General features: G+C 38.6%; 1 pseudogene; it reads left to right on the forward strand.

Annotated features, from left to right (window-relative positions):
* The first annotated feature begins 11,609 nt into the window (after positions 1-11,609).
* LOC144630358 (protein meiotic P26-like) lies at positions 11,610-13,205 on the forward strand (annotated as a pseudogene).
* The last annotated feature ends 497 nt before the right edge of the window (positions 13,206-13,702 follow it).

Here is a 13,702-nt window from a genome sequence, read left to right on the forward strand (position 1 = left end):
ATAGGCATAGTTTAAGTTGATTTTTAACTTTATTGGCTTTATTTAGAGATTATATTATATCAACCATACTCTTCCCCAGTCTCTTATTGTGCTTTTCTCACTTGGTGGAGAAGGAATGGAAATGGAAATATGAAACGAAAATAAAGGGACCAGGTTTTCATTGTAAGTCCAAGTTCATAATCTACTCGGGTAAGCTCAGTCGGGGGAATAAGTGCCAGTTTTGGCAAATCTTCGTTGAAGCACTCGAAGAATTTCCGAGTTATTCCATCCAATCCAAAACCAGCGCGAGCGCTCACGAGTACGTCCTGTTGCTTAGCAACTTCTGGGACGAAAACCGCGGGCTCAGTCACTTCTTTGAGAAGTGATGTCGCCATCAACTGGAACTTGTTCTCCCGACTGAAGTTCGTGACTCGCTCGAACAAAGAATTATTGTTTTGACAAATTATATGAGGAGAAACCGTAGCACGTTACGTTACCTTACAACTTGGAAGGTGACAGTTGCAGGTTTATTTAAAGTTAGAGGTGATATTACGATAATATTTTGCATACAGTAAACTCCTGTTATAATGTGGTTATTGAGGGCGTTTTGACTTTCATTCGGACCTTGGTAACCCGTCAATACGCCCTCGACAAAACGCCCCCTTCATAGCATACAGAAAGTAATTAATTCACGTAAAAAAAGAACTCTCGAGGGAAAAAATGGCTTTTTACTTTCTCGCTCTTAAAGGAGCAGTGTCACCATATTTAACATCATTTTTCTGATTACTTTTAAAGTGAAGCCGGAAACATCGACAAACGAGAATCTTGAAAAACGTTTTCAAGATCTGTTGTCCGTGACGTATTAAAACGTGCCGCGCCGATTGTTTTAGTATTCAAGTAAGCTTATTCCACGTAAAAATCCCAGGAGCGTTTTGTTTTTGGGGGAGAGGCGGGGGTGAGATTGAAAAGGGGGCTGGCGTAGTCTATATTCAGTGAATCTTATGTCAATTTTGTCTGATGTCCGATATGCTGCTATCGTTTCAGTAATAAACTCGACGATTTAAAATTTTTTAATCTAGGTACCTGTCGATGATGGCATGATTGGTGTTACATCAAGAAAACAGAATCCTGTAGTTGACGATTTTCTCAATTCTCATTACATTTCTTTTTGACATTGTATTGATATTGATTGATAGCGTTAGGAGAAATTATACATAAATCTGACATAAGATTATTTGTTAATGCTCTGTGCGTGCCAAGTGCAGTTTTATAATAGTACTTTATCAATTTCAGCTGCCTTGGCACAGCTGGGAGTCATAAAGAATTAAACACTAGCGGAAAGATTTAAGAAACTTTCATCGCTTACAGTTGAAAAGAAAACTTAATAAAGCATTGAAAAAGGTTCTGATTTTTAACAACAACGGGCGCATCAAGAAAGTGCTATCTATCTAGATTTCCTATCGCGAGGAAAAGGTTAGTCTATTTGGAAAAATTGATATAGTGAAAAACGGTAATTTGCTGCCAAGGTTGTCGTTAAAAGTGCTGCTAAAGTAACGCCAAGATGATCTAGAAATATGCATATATCTGCACTTTATTTCCATCTGGCATCGGGTTTTCGTAAACAATATTGAAAAAAAATCGCTGATCGATTTGTCGACGCAATGTTAATTTGAGCTTTTAGACGTGAGTAAACAATGGGATCCGTACCAAGCAGGACTTTACAAAACAGCGAGACGAACGGAAAGAGTTGTTCTAGCGACGAATTTTCAACCAAGAAGCAGAGAAAAAAAGCTAAGAGTGCAGTACCTCATATACATATTGCTTCGCCAACCAGCCGCAGGAAAGCAGCATTTATCAAACACGAGAAGACACAATCAACAGAAGATATTGATAAAAACAAACTTTGGATTCATTGGGCACCGCGGAGGTCTTCGTGGCCGAATGCAGAGAAAATAAAACACAAAAATGATGAATTACCAAACGACGGATGATGTAAGAAACAATACTATGATAATTATCGCTGGCTTAACTTCGTGTCAAGGCCGAGCGCCGTTTTAGAAAATGATTGGTAATTCTTTTGTACACGCTAACCAACAAAGCAATCATTTGATATGGTAAAAGTGCCTGTTTAAACGACGCATATTCAAGGATTGGATATTGTGAAGTTGAAAACAGAATTTCAAGTGGGTGTCACAAAGTGGGATTTGCGCCAAGAAGTCTGCGAAACTACGAAACAAGTTAAAATTTACCGTCGATTATTACAGTTCAAAAAGCTTCCACGAAGAAATTGAAATATTGCATCTTAATGCTCTTCAAATTAATCAAGAAAACAACAATCTGGCAGAGCAAACAAGGAAATTGTATAATTGAACTTTGATGCTTTTTGTTTGGAGAAATCATCAGATCTTTGGTCCTTAATATAAAATTTAGGATGCTTTCTCATGAGTCTCCTACAATTATGACCATACCAAAGAACTTTTTTTTACTTATCGAAACTTCTTCGCCTTTAAGTGAACCTGGATGTTTGAAGTAGTTTCACTGATGTTTATAAAGCTCATAGTCAAAATAAGCCTTCTCGAAAAGGAAAATTGGTTTCAAACAGACCCTGAGACTTTTAATTAATGTTGTAGCTAACCTCGTACCCAGATCTTCTCAACCCTCGTAGAGAACATCTGGTAAAGTCGGATTTTGCTCGCGCCAATGTGTCAGAAATCTGACACACAAAGCGACTACGCATGTTCGGCAATTTAGTGGAGTAAAAGTTCACTTGGCCGTTTATATAAATAGGCCATGAACTACTTTTCTATACACAAGGAAAGACAAGTGACACAACCTTGAGATAGAGTTGCGGAAAAAGAGTCACCGACTCGTGTTTTGCTGATAAATACAAATCCTCAATCCAGCTGTTGACGCCGGTGAAAAAAAAGGCGCGCGCTGTGTTTGACTCGTACAGGACTACAGGCTAGCTGTATGCGTCAAACTTGCAAAGTTTTTCACCCATCTCTTTACTCACGGAAAGGGTTATTTTTTAACAGATTGTACTACAAGCATGGACTTGAAACTGTAATAGTAGCTAATTCACTTTAATAACGTTCAAAACAAGAAAGCATTTTTATAAAAGCCTTAAATCCAAATTTTTTCTTACTAGCTAATACACGGTGCACGCGTGCAAGACAAAGTCTACATCAACCGCGCACAAATGCTGATACTTTTCATCAACCAATCAGAATGGCGAACTGAGCGGACTTGACCAGATGTTTCTTACGAAGTGAGTAAACATCTTGGGTACGAGATTAATGTTGCAGCTACTTTTGGATGTAAACTTTCAGTAAAACATTTTCTTTTTCAGCACATAAAATACGCGCGTTTGGTGATTTAATAAAATGTCAAGAACTTAGATAAAGTAAATTAATTTTTTTTATGCCAATGTCTATAACGGAATAACGTTTAAACGCCCAGTTTTTAACTGGTGGTAGAATCAATTTGAGAAAACCCGAAATGTATTAAATACAAAATCAAAGCTTCTTCGGTGGAGACGCATTTAATAACCATGACATTTTACGTAGAGATTTTAAATGCCATGGCTCAAGCTCTTTATCTTATTAACTTTCAATTGAAATCTCCATAGATATCACTTTTTAATAATAGTTTTGTGTGATATCACCTAAAAATTACTTAAATATCATGCGAAATTGCATTTAAAAAACACACTGTTTCGGGCCGTCAAAAATTTCAAAACGTTTTATCTGCAGAATAAAGACTGTCATTGTTGTCTGGAACACAGAATATTTAATGGCCAGCAGTTATTGAATTTTTAATGACGCGTCGCATTCAAATTCAAAGCAAGTTCTTCAGAAACGAGACGCGATTTAAAAAGGAATAAAAACTCTATAGAGCAGTTTTCAATTAAGTGTCGTAAAACCAAAACCAAAGTAATCACTCTAGCCAATCACAAAGAACACAGACAATCCAGTAAACCAATCAAAACTCGAAGCAAATACATGAAGCCGGCACGAAGCGCGGGAATTGGTTTTGGTTTTACATCTGATTGGCTGAGAAGTGGCGCGAGAGTTTTAAGCGTATAATGCAAAACTTATGGAAACGCGAATTACTTTCGACACTCAAGTGAAAACCGCTGTAAAGGACATTCTTGCCAAGAGCCCCTCGATTCTTCTGGCCGACGGATTTAGGTGACAAAATTACCCAGGGGACATGGGACGGGAGTTCTAGGGTTGTCCACAAGTTGTTCAAATAAAAAAAATTCTTTCACTGAGAAACATCGTGAAGATATCGATGACGTCATGTTTGCTGACAAGTTGGTAGTATCTTAATGCAAAATGAGCCGAAGGTTGAAACATCTTTGGATCTTATTCGAAAATCTTCAGCAAACTTCGTATTCTCCTCGGCAAGAAAATATGAAGAAAATCAGATAAAGAAATCTTCGGTCTAGAAATTGCTCAAAATGCAAAAAGTTGCTCAAAATATGAAAAGTTGCCGGGCAAGTTGTAGACAGCCCCTAGATGGGACTCCTCCCCTGTCCCTCTGTGGTTCCTTAAGTACGGTAGTTTTGTCATGGATGTTAGGCGATCTAATTAATATAATCTAAAAGAGATTGGTTCGACGAAGAGAAAGAGACATATTTTTATAGCATAACTCAAGTAAAGCACAAGTTCTGATAGGTTAATTTAGTGTTTACTATTTGCCCGTGGTTGAACACTGACGAATGCCTTCAACTTAAGTTAGGGCGCTGATGTGACGCAACATGGCGCAAGCGATCAATGCAGAAAAAGGAAAGTGTAACTAATACACGAGTTTCTCTACTTTTCTTTGATTTTCTACAAAAAAAATTATACGGGGAGGCTCTGCCCCGACGTCCAAAACTTAACTCGTAAACCATTCATTTTTGACAGAAAAGATAACCCTTTATTCGTATATCTTCGATAGAAAATGACACGCGTTTGACATACCTTTTCAGGGAGCGCAATAAATGTTTGTATGTATACCTAGAAGGGTTACTGCATCTTTTTTCTTGATTTTTCACCTGAATAACCTCTTAAAATACTTAGAAAATGAATCGTTTTTTCGGTGGGTCTGTATAAAATATCTCAAAAGACCCTGAAATTCCTACCCTTTTATATTTACAGTTAAAAAGGTATGCCCTTGGACCGCTCGGCGCTTCCTCTTGTCTTGTCCACGCGAGGTGCTATTCTGTGACGTCACCGGTCAGAGTGGAGCGGCCGAAAACGACAAGCGACTAGGCTGGAAAGCTAATATTTCTAACATAAAAATAGTTCTTCATTTTTTAATCCTATCTTTCCGCTTTTTTGAGTGAACTTATGGCACAAAGAAGGCCAGTCAATCCACTAAAAGCAGTTGCATGAGAGGGGACGGGGGACTCACGGCTATCGTAAAAATATCTCCTTTGTCCTCCCAGGCCAATCTATATGACGTTTAAAGATGTTGCCATGGAAATAATTACGTCAACTTTTCGGTTTCACTGACGAAAAAGCGGCGAATCAAAGCAAAAGAGAATTCCTTTTCCGAACAGATTGCTTGTGGTCGTTTGAAAGGGAAATTAATAACTTCGAACACATCCTTTAAAGTTAAACAGCAATGGGTGTTGCTGTCAGTCGTGGAAATCGTGTTCAAACCTCAACTGAGACCGCAGAAACGTTGATTTCTCGCGAGGAATGGGAGAGGCAAGGGAGAGAAGTGTTATCAAGGCTGCGAATTATTCCCCCCGTGCAGCGAAGGAGAGCGGAGTCAGTTGGATATCCCGCACAAGATGGCATCATTTGGGTTTACTGGAGACCGAAGGAGGCCAGACCACCCCCACCAGTAGGATTTCTTACAGCAACACCGGGTGAATTCAACTTTGATCAAAACAAGAAAAAGGAATGACTGAAAAACTGTCTTTCGGACCATGTCCGTCTTTGTTGCTCGATGTTCTAACCGAGCTTACGTGTAAAATAGTTGTGGGAAGGCAGTCGTTGTTTGAACTGTCGCAAAGTTATTGTTATTTACATGAACTGTGAGTCTAGATTACCGCCAATGAACTTTGCAATGCGTTGTTCATAACCGTGAGTGAAATGTTTGTATGTGATACCCGCTTTTGTATTTGTCATTTTTGAGAATACTGTTAAAATTTTGAATCTATTAAAATTACCTTTACTTTGAATTGCGTTCTGGTTCGTGAACAATGATTTTCCTAGTACAAATGCGAAAAAGGCGCTCATTCAAACAAACTGCGCTCAGTAACAGAATTCAGAAAACAGGGTGATAAAATCATTAAGGTACAGTGTAATTGAAAGTTTTGTTTCTCTATACCGATCGCGATCGAAAGCAATAAAACGTAAAGAATAACAAAAGGAATTTAATAAAAAGCATATGAATAACGAACAGAACGAAAAGCGTTTTCTTTTTTGCCTAAAGCGCTATTTTATTGATTCGTTAAGTTAGGTTAAGGGGATGAATTTTTTCGTAAATTTGCGCAATAATGAGAGAAAAGGTTTGGACGATAAACATAATCTAAACGTTAAATAGGGATTGCTATTAATTAGGCCAAATTCAAGCTTTTTTATCGGAAATCTTAAGTGGAAAAATCCTTCGCTTCGGTCACTCTATTAAATGAAATTTCTCAACATTCATTAGAGCGGCATTGTTTTTAATAATCCATGGTAGCATCAAGATATGTTTAGTCAAAATGAAAAAAAGAAACATGACTAACGGTTTCTGTAATTATCAGAGAGAAATTTATCATTGTTCAATAATACGCAGTGTTTTGATTCTTTCGGTGGATTTCCTATATCAATTTTTTGCGAGTGAAAGGGAAGATGAAAAAACAAAAACAAAACAAAACAAAAAACAGGACAGAACATATGGTAGAATTGCTTATTACGCCATATCTCTCCAACAGTTGACTGCTCATGATCACGAGTCAGCGGTTTGCGACAAAGAGTTGTTGCCAAGTAACAAGATTTTATCTCGTGACGTAGATCTGGGGCACTCGTTGGGCAGCTGCCGAGAAACCCGAAGACTCCGTGTTCCATTCTTCGAGATTGGCGCCAAGCTGCCGAGATAACATACGGAGTGCTAGCGTGATTTCTGATTGGATAAAAAAAAACCCGGAAAGAATTTGAGATCGTCTACGAAGGTTTATCGAAAACGGTTCATTTATCCTCAACTGAATTTCTTGAATTGCCGTTAAAAATATCTACAGTGATCCCTGCTAGGGGTGGAAGGGGAGAATAACAAGCTAAGAAAAGAAGTGAAACTCTGAAGACGGTTTTCTCCTTTTCAGGGGAAATAAAAGGGCGCTACAGTCAAGCATACGGATCAGAATGGACAAATTTTTCCAACAAATACCATAACATATGTATAGAAACTAGTTAAGAGAATTCGATGAGAGATCAACACCAATGGATCCATCTTTGAGACGACGCCAATGCAGAATTTACTTACAAATGGTTGAGACTTCTGGTAAAAGGCCGGTATCTACTTTAAATTGACAACAGTATGACGTCACAGCCTGTTGGTCTAAGCCAAATCACGAGCGAATTCGCCATTTTGATTTTGCAATTTTAAACATTCAAGCTTGGAACATGTACACAATTGTGCACAATTCTGTGGGTAATGTTGAACCGTATGACCCCGGACCATTGTGAACGTTAACAGTTACTAACAGTTACAAACAGTGACCGCCAACAAAATGCAGCGTATTTCCATGAAAATAATTCAATAAATAACATACAATTTCTAGATCCCAAACCTTGTTACAGCCACATAACAAATATACTTTGATTGAAGTGTCGAGAAGTGATAGACAGAATCTTACCTTACAGAACAGAACAGTCAACTTGATATTCCATGTAGATTCTTTGCTCCCTCTGTATAATATCTCGCCGTTTAGTTATTCCTGTTTTTCGTGGAAAACACACTTATAACCGAAACTACCTTCGAAAAGCGAAACCAAATGGCAACTTGGCATAGAGCTATCACATCCCCATAATTAATTATGCATACATTTTGCGAGTCTTGATAATTATGATAAATATGCGTAGGGCTGTAGGAAGTCTTACAAAAATATTGCTTGTTTGAGCTATTGTGAATTTTCCGTTTTTCATTTTTATATTGTCAGTTCCTTAGAACATTTTCTAAACTGATTAGCATTTATCATCCGTTTCAACGCGGAGCAATCACAAAAATGTATAAGCCATGCGGGAATTTTACGTAGGAAGTCTTACAAAAATATTGCTTGTTTGAGCCATTGTAAATTTTTCGTTTTTCATTCCATGTTGTCAGTTCTTTAAAACATTTCCTTGTCTGATTAGCATTTATCGTCCGTTCTCAACGCGGAGCGGGCATAAAAATGTATGAGCCAATGGGAATTTTCTGCATACTCCCAGAACTGCTTAAACGCCCTGTCCACATGTATCTGTTTTGGTTTGAGAACGCAACTTTTTCTTTGCGGGTTGACCTTCTATCCACACGTTTTGGGATAAAACGGTGAACAAAAACGCAACCTTTTAAAAACGGTCTCCAGAGTGGAAATTTTTGAAAACGCCGTTTTCGCGTTTTCGTGTGAGGTTGATAACGGAACTTTTTGACGTCGCAGTAGAGAGATAAGAGATCGAGATTAAGCATGGCGTTATACGGCAAACGGCAAACGGCAAACGCCTTTCATTTCGTTACGTTTGTATCGAATTCTAAAATTAATCCCTCATAAAAATAGGGAAAGGGAAAAAATCCCACTTTCAAGACAAATACAAAACTACTCATTTTCGCATACGAACGCCAAACGGCAGACGGAAGAAATTGAATTTTTGCCGTTCGCGGGAAAATTAACGTTATGCTGAATCTCTCTATTAAGCATGACGTTATACGGCAAACGCCGGCAAACGCGAGCTTGCCTTTTATTTTGTTACCTTTTAACCGAATTCGTAAATTTCTTCCTTATAAAATTAGGTAAAAAAAACCACATTCATGACAAATACAAAACTACTCATTTCCGTGTACGAACGCCAAACGGTAGGAAAAATAAACGTCATGCTTAATCTTTCTAGTATCTGATCTCGCACCGGATAAGATTGTTCACTGCCATCTTGCCTTTCTTTTAAGACCTATAGCATACCTTATGTCAAAATTTTCTTTCAGATAAAATGTTCAGGCCTGTTATTTCAGAATACGACTACAACAGTAGGGCCTTTTTACAACCGGTCTCGAAAAACAAAGAGTTTTAACTCTAAAAATCGTCTCAACAGAGGTCCACAAGCAAGAAGACCTCGGAGGTTCTAAGTTAGATCAGTATGTAAAAATGCTTGGTGATACAACTTTGTCGATCAATGGAAGAGAGGGAGAATTTTAGAATGATTCAAGGCCAATCCGTATAAAAGAATCCGTTTTCAAAAAGAAACTGATGGCGTGGACGGGCGAAAACGATTCGAAAACAATACGTGTCGACACGAAATTAAACGAAAAACGGGAAAAAATTTCAGTTTTCAAATAAAAACTTTCTGCATCTTGTGTACATATTAAACAAAATAAATATGATGTAGGTTCAGTGGATGATAAAAGAAATAAACCCGGACAAGTGAAATTTCGTTTGATGTTCAAATCAGTATTTAATTCCTTCATTTTGCTTGCCAGAACTTTAGAAGTAAATTTTTTTTTCATATTTCGTAAATGGCCTTTGCTAGCCGTGAAGACCGTTTGTGGAGTTCATTCCACCTATACACCTTTATGGAACTTAAGCTTTGGAAATTCCCTCCAAGAAGAAGGCGAAAAATCCAAGCGACAAAACATCCAAAAAGGGTCGGGGGCTGGGCTGAAGTGTCATAAAATAGCCCCTTCAGTTTTAAAGCAACACAAAGTACCTCGAGGCACCTCGAGGCACGCTTAGGTACGATTATTAGAGTCCACAATAAGGTTCTCAAATCCCGCCTACCCGCTTACTTTTTCTCGCAAATCCCTCTATTCCGCCCTTCTTTACGCCCGAATCACGATCCCGCCAAATTTTTTAAAGAGTTTCTTTGTTAAAAATTAAAATAAACGTCACAAAAAGACTAACCATCATAATCATGCAGTGGGTAGCTTTGGTGTTTAAGGTTCTCAACATCGCTGGTGGTATTTTTCTTCCACGTGTCATTACAAAATACATTATTTTTACATTAGATATTCTCAGTTCTGTTTTTTTTTTTTGGAAAACAATCAGATGAATTAAGTAGGAGGATGTTCTCCGATTGTTTCTTAGAACTGAGTTCTGGTCGCAATGTTTCGACTGCTTTACAACCTTGTCTTCATCCGGCGATAATTAAGGTCAGTAGTGACCTTTTCCTTGTAACTTTTAAACTGGGTCTCCACACTTTAAGGAGGCTCACAACGGTTTCCAGCTCTTTTTAGCTCTTATTCTTATTCATTTTGTGAGTGTCTGTCCAATCATGCAAGAAAAAGCCACAGACAGGGAAAGTTTCCATGTCCGGAATGTAGAGCCGAAATCGATTTACCCGAAGGAAATTGCTTCGACAGTTTGCCGAGCAGTTTTTTTCACAACAGTTTGTTGAGCCTCCTTGCCGTTCGACGGAGTGGTGAAGGTTGTAACATCACTTGTTCCCAATGTGGAAAAAACAACTCCCAGATGTACTATTGTTTTGACTGTGGACAATTTATGTGCCCAGACTGTAACAACGCACACGACGATGGAGATGATTTGACGATGATTGGAACGCCAAAAATATTTGTATCGAAACATGGTGGTTCATGAGTTAAGTTGTCTCTCTGGCCGTTCTGTGGATGGATTCCGAGACCTGCCAAGGCAATTTGGACAACTTTTGACTTCCAAAGAATGCGTTCGGTGCAGTATTTTGCTGGTAGGATTGGGTGGCTCGACACTTATAAAAAATGTATGAAATAGAGGTGAGTGGACTTGCATTTCGCCGAAACGGCTGTATTACCCAGGCATTCCTTTCGGTCACCAATAAGGAAATTACGGGTTTGCAAGCATTGCTCTAATCGAATGGTAATTGCTCAGTCTGCAGAAAGATTGATGAGAAGTTTTCTTAGTGAACGGAAAGAAATTGGTTTGAAGTTTGCTGCTAATGTACACTTTTGGATTCGGAATTACTTTTTCATTAAAAAAATTGGAGACAAAGATGTGCGTTTTTTGTTGTTGTCCCATGAAGTAGAAAACGGGCATTTTCGGATTTGCTGCAGAACAAACAACCATATACAACGGAAATCTGGAGCTGTAGTCAGTTAGTTGGCTTTTAAAGCTTCGAAAATTATCACTTCGCCCTAACGAGGGCTCATTGCTATCATGTGTCCAGATATGTGAAAGATGCAGATTTTTTAATTACTGCTGGTATTTTCCACGCATATATGCGTTGTTAGGATCTAAAGGGTTAAAGAAATCGTTCGAAGGGCACAGGGTCACGCCAGTGAAGGAGTTTAAAGAAGAAGATTACGAAGCCTTGCTTAAGCGGCGAGAAGCACTTTGCTCGCAGCAGTTCCACAAAAATAAAATCGCGAAATTCTTCTGCTTTTCGTGTCAAGATTGTGTTTGCCAAATTTGCATTGTCACGGATCACCGAAATCACGAAACCGTTTTACTCGACAAAGCAGCCCACGACGAGAAACCGAACATCATGTCGGGCGCTGAAATGATCAAGGAAAAGATAAGCCAGCTTCGTGAAGTGATTGGACAATTTAAAGAAATGATTTCTGAGCTGGAAAATAATGTCGCAACCGCTAAACGTGGAGTCTCGCAAGCTGCTGAACAAATGATCGCAAAGATTCGAGAGCGCGAGCGAGAGGCGATTGCATCACTCGAGACTACACGCGTGACGAGATTCGAGAGAATTAACTCAGCTATGCAGGAAGCAGAGTTCCTGGTCAAACAAATGAAACAAGCGGTTGAATTTGCTAACACTCTGGCAGAGAGAAGCTCAAGTTCGGATATCATGCAAAACAAGGAAACCTTGAAGCAGCGATTTGAAGTCCTGCGTGCAATTGAAGTTCCTTAACATAGCGAGACCACGTTCGTCAAATTTTCCTCGGCTTCTGTAGAGGGTTTGAAGTTAGGTTTCATTGAGACAATCGCAAAGGTAGACGCAAATCGTTCCGTTCTTGAAGGACTGGGTCAATCTCTTCAGGCTGGTGTAGAAGCAGAGTTTACGTTATGCCCCAAAACATCTGAAGGGGAGCTGAGTAACCAAGCTGATCTCAAAGATCAAGTTGACGTTCTGATAGAACCCGCTAAAGATGTGACAAATGTAATGGTTAGCGAGAAAGAAGACGGTAATCTTCAGCTGAAATTTACTCCGAAAGTACCGGGCGCCTACAGCATTGAAGTGAAGATCAATGGCGATAAACTTCCGACCTGTCCTTTTACTATGCAAGTGAAAGAACGTGAACTTGTTGTAGTCGGTGAGTTGGACTTAAAATTCTTTCAAGGAGACGTACCAAAAATGTTATCTGGAATCGCTGTAAACACGGAAGGCAAGATAGTTGTGACAGATAGCGAAGAACAGGGTGTTTATGTATTCGATAATGAAGGCAACTGTTTAAGGAAAATTAGCAACCAAGGATCAAATTCTCGACAATTCAAGTTCCCAGCTGGCGTCGCTTATTTAAACGATAACGAAATTCTGGTTGCAGATGAAGGGAATCAAAGAATACAACACATAAATATCCAGACAGGAACTGTTGTGAAAAGCTTTGGAAAATGTCGTGCGGGAAAAGGAGAGTCTAAGATTCCAGCTGATGTTTGTTTGGATGATGAAGGACACATTGTTGTAACTGAGTTTCTCAATCATAGGATAAATGTGTTGTCAAAGGAAGGAGAAACTATTTCCATATTTGGAGACAGCGGCCAAGAGAAACTCAATTGTCCAAGAAGCTGCATTCCTTACAGAAACATGTTTCTGGTATCTGATACATACAATAACTTCATTAAAGTTTACGATCAGTCAGGAACGTTTATGTACAAGTTTGGAGCGCGAGGGAATCAAGACGGAAAACTTAACTTGCCACACGGCATGCTTGTGGACAAGTCCAATAATCTTCTGGTATGTGACTGTGACAATAACCGAGTTCAGCAATTTTCTTTAGACGGACACTTCACAGGCAAAACTATCGCTGATTTACCAAAACCTGTTGGAATAGCAACAGCACCAGATGGACGTATTCTCGTCACTAGTCCAACAGCTAAAAAAGTATACATATTGAAGTAGATCAGTTTTAATGGTCAGTATTTGTAGTTTGTAGCCCTGTTTTGAAATGCGCGGTCTCTGCGATGACCATATTGTGCATTTTCTGGTCTTGAAGTCATGTTTCTATATGGCGAAATTTACCACAGTTATAATATGAACCAATATTTAGTAAATAACGTCACGGTGTCGCAAATGCTATTGAATTTGGGAAAGCCAAAATCACGTAGTACACATGTTTAAGAGATCGATTAATTGAATTTTTCTTAACTTCCGTGCTGTATTTGAAAAACCAATATAGGAATTTCAGGTGGCGTAAGTAGTTTGATATCTGTGAAATAAGAAATATATATATTTTGAGCTTTTATTTAGATTTTTTAACAGAGAAATTTTGAGTTGACTATACTAAATGATTCTACTCAGCCCTTCAAACAAAAAATGTTAGTTAGTGTGTCATATTGCTTATAATTAAGTAGAATTCTACTACTATACTAACGAAAATGCGACGTTCTGATTAGCTG

The sequence above is a fragment of the Oculina patagonica genome, chromosome 11 (genome assembly GCF_052425735.1).
Source record: "Oculina patagonica isolate OP01 chromosome 11, crgOcupat, whole genome shotgun sequence".
In the NCBI taxonomy this organism is placed as follows: domain Eukaryota; kingdom Metazoa; phylum Cnidaria; class Anthozoa; order Scleractinia; family Oculinidae; genus Oculina; species Oculina patagonica.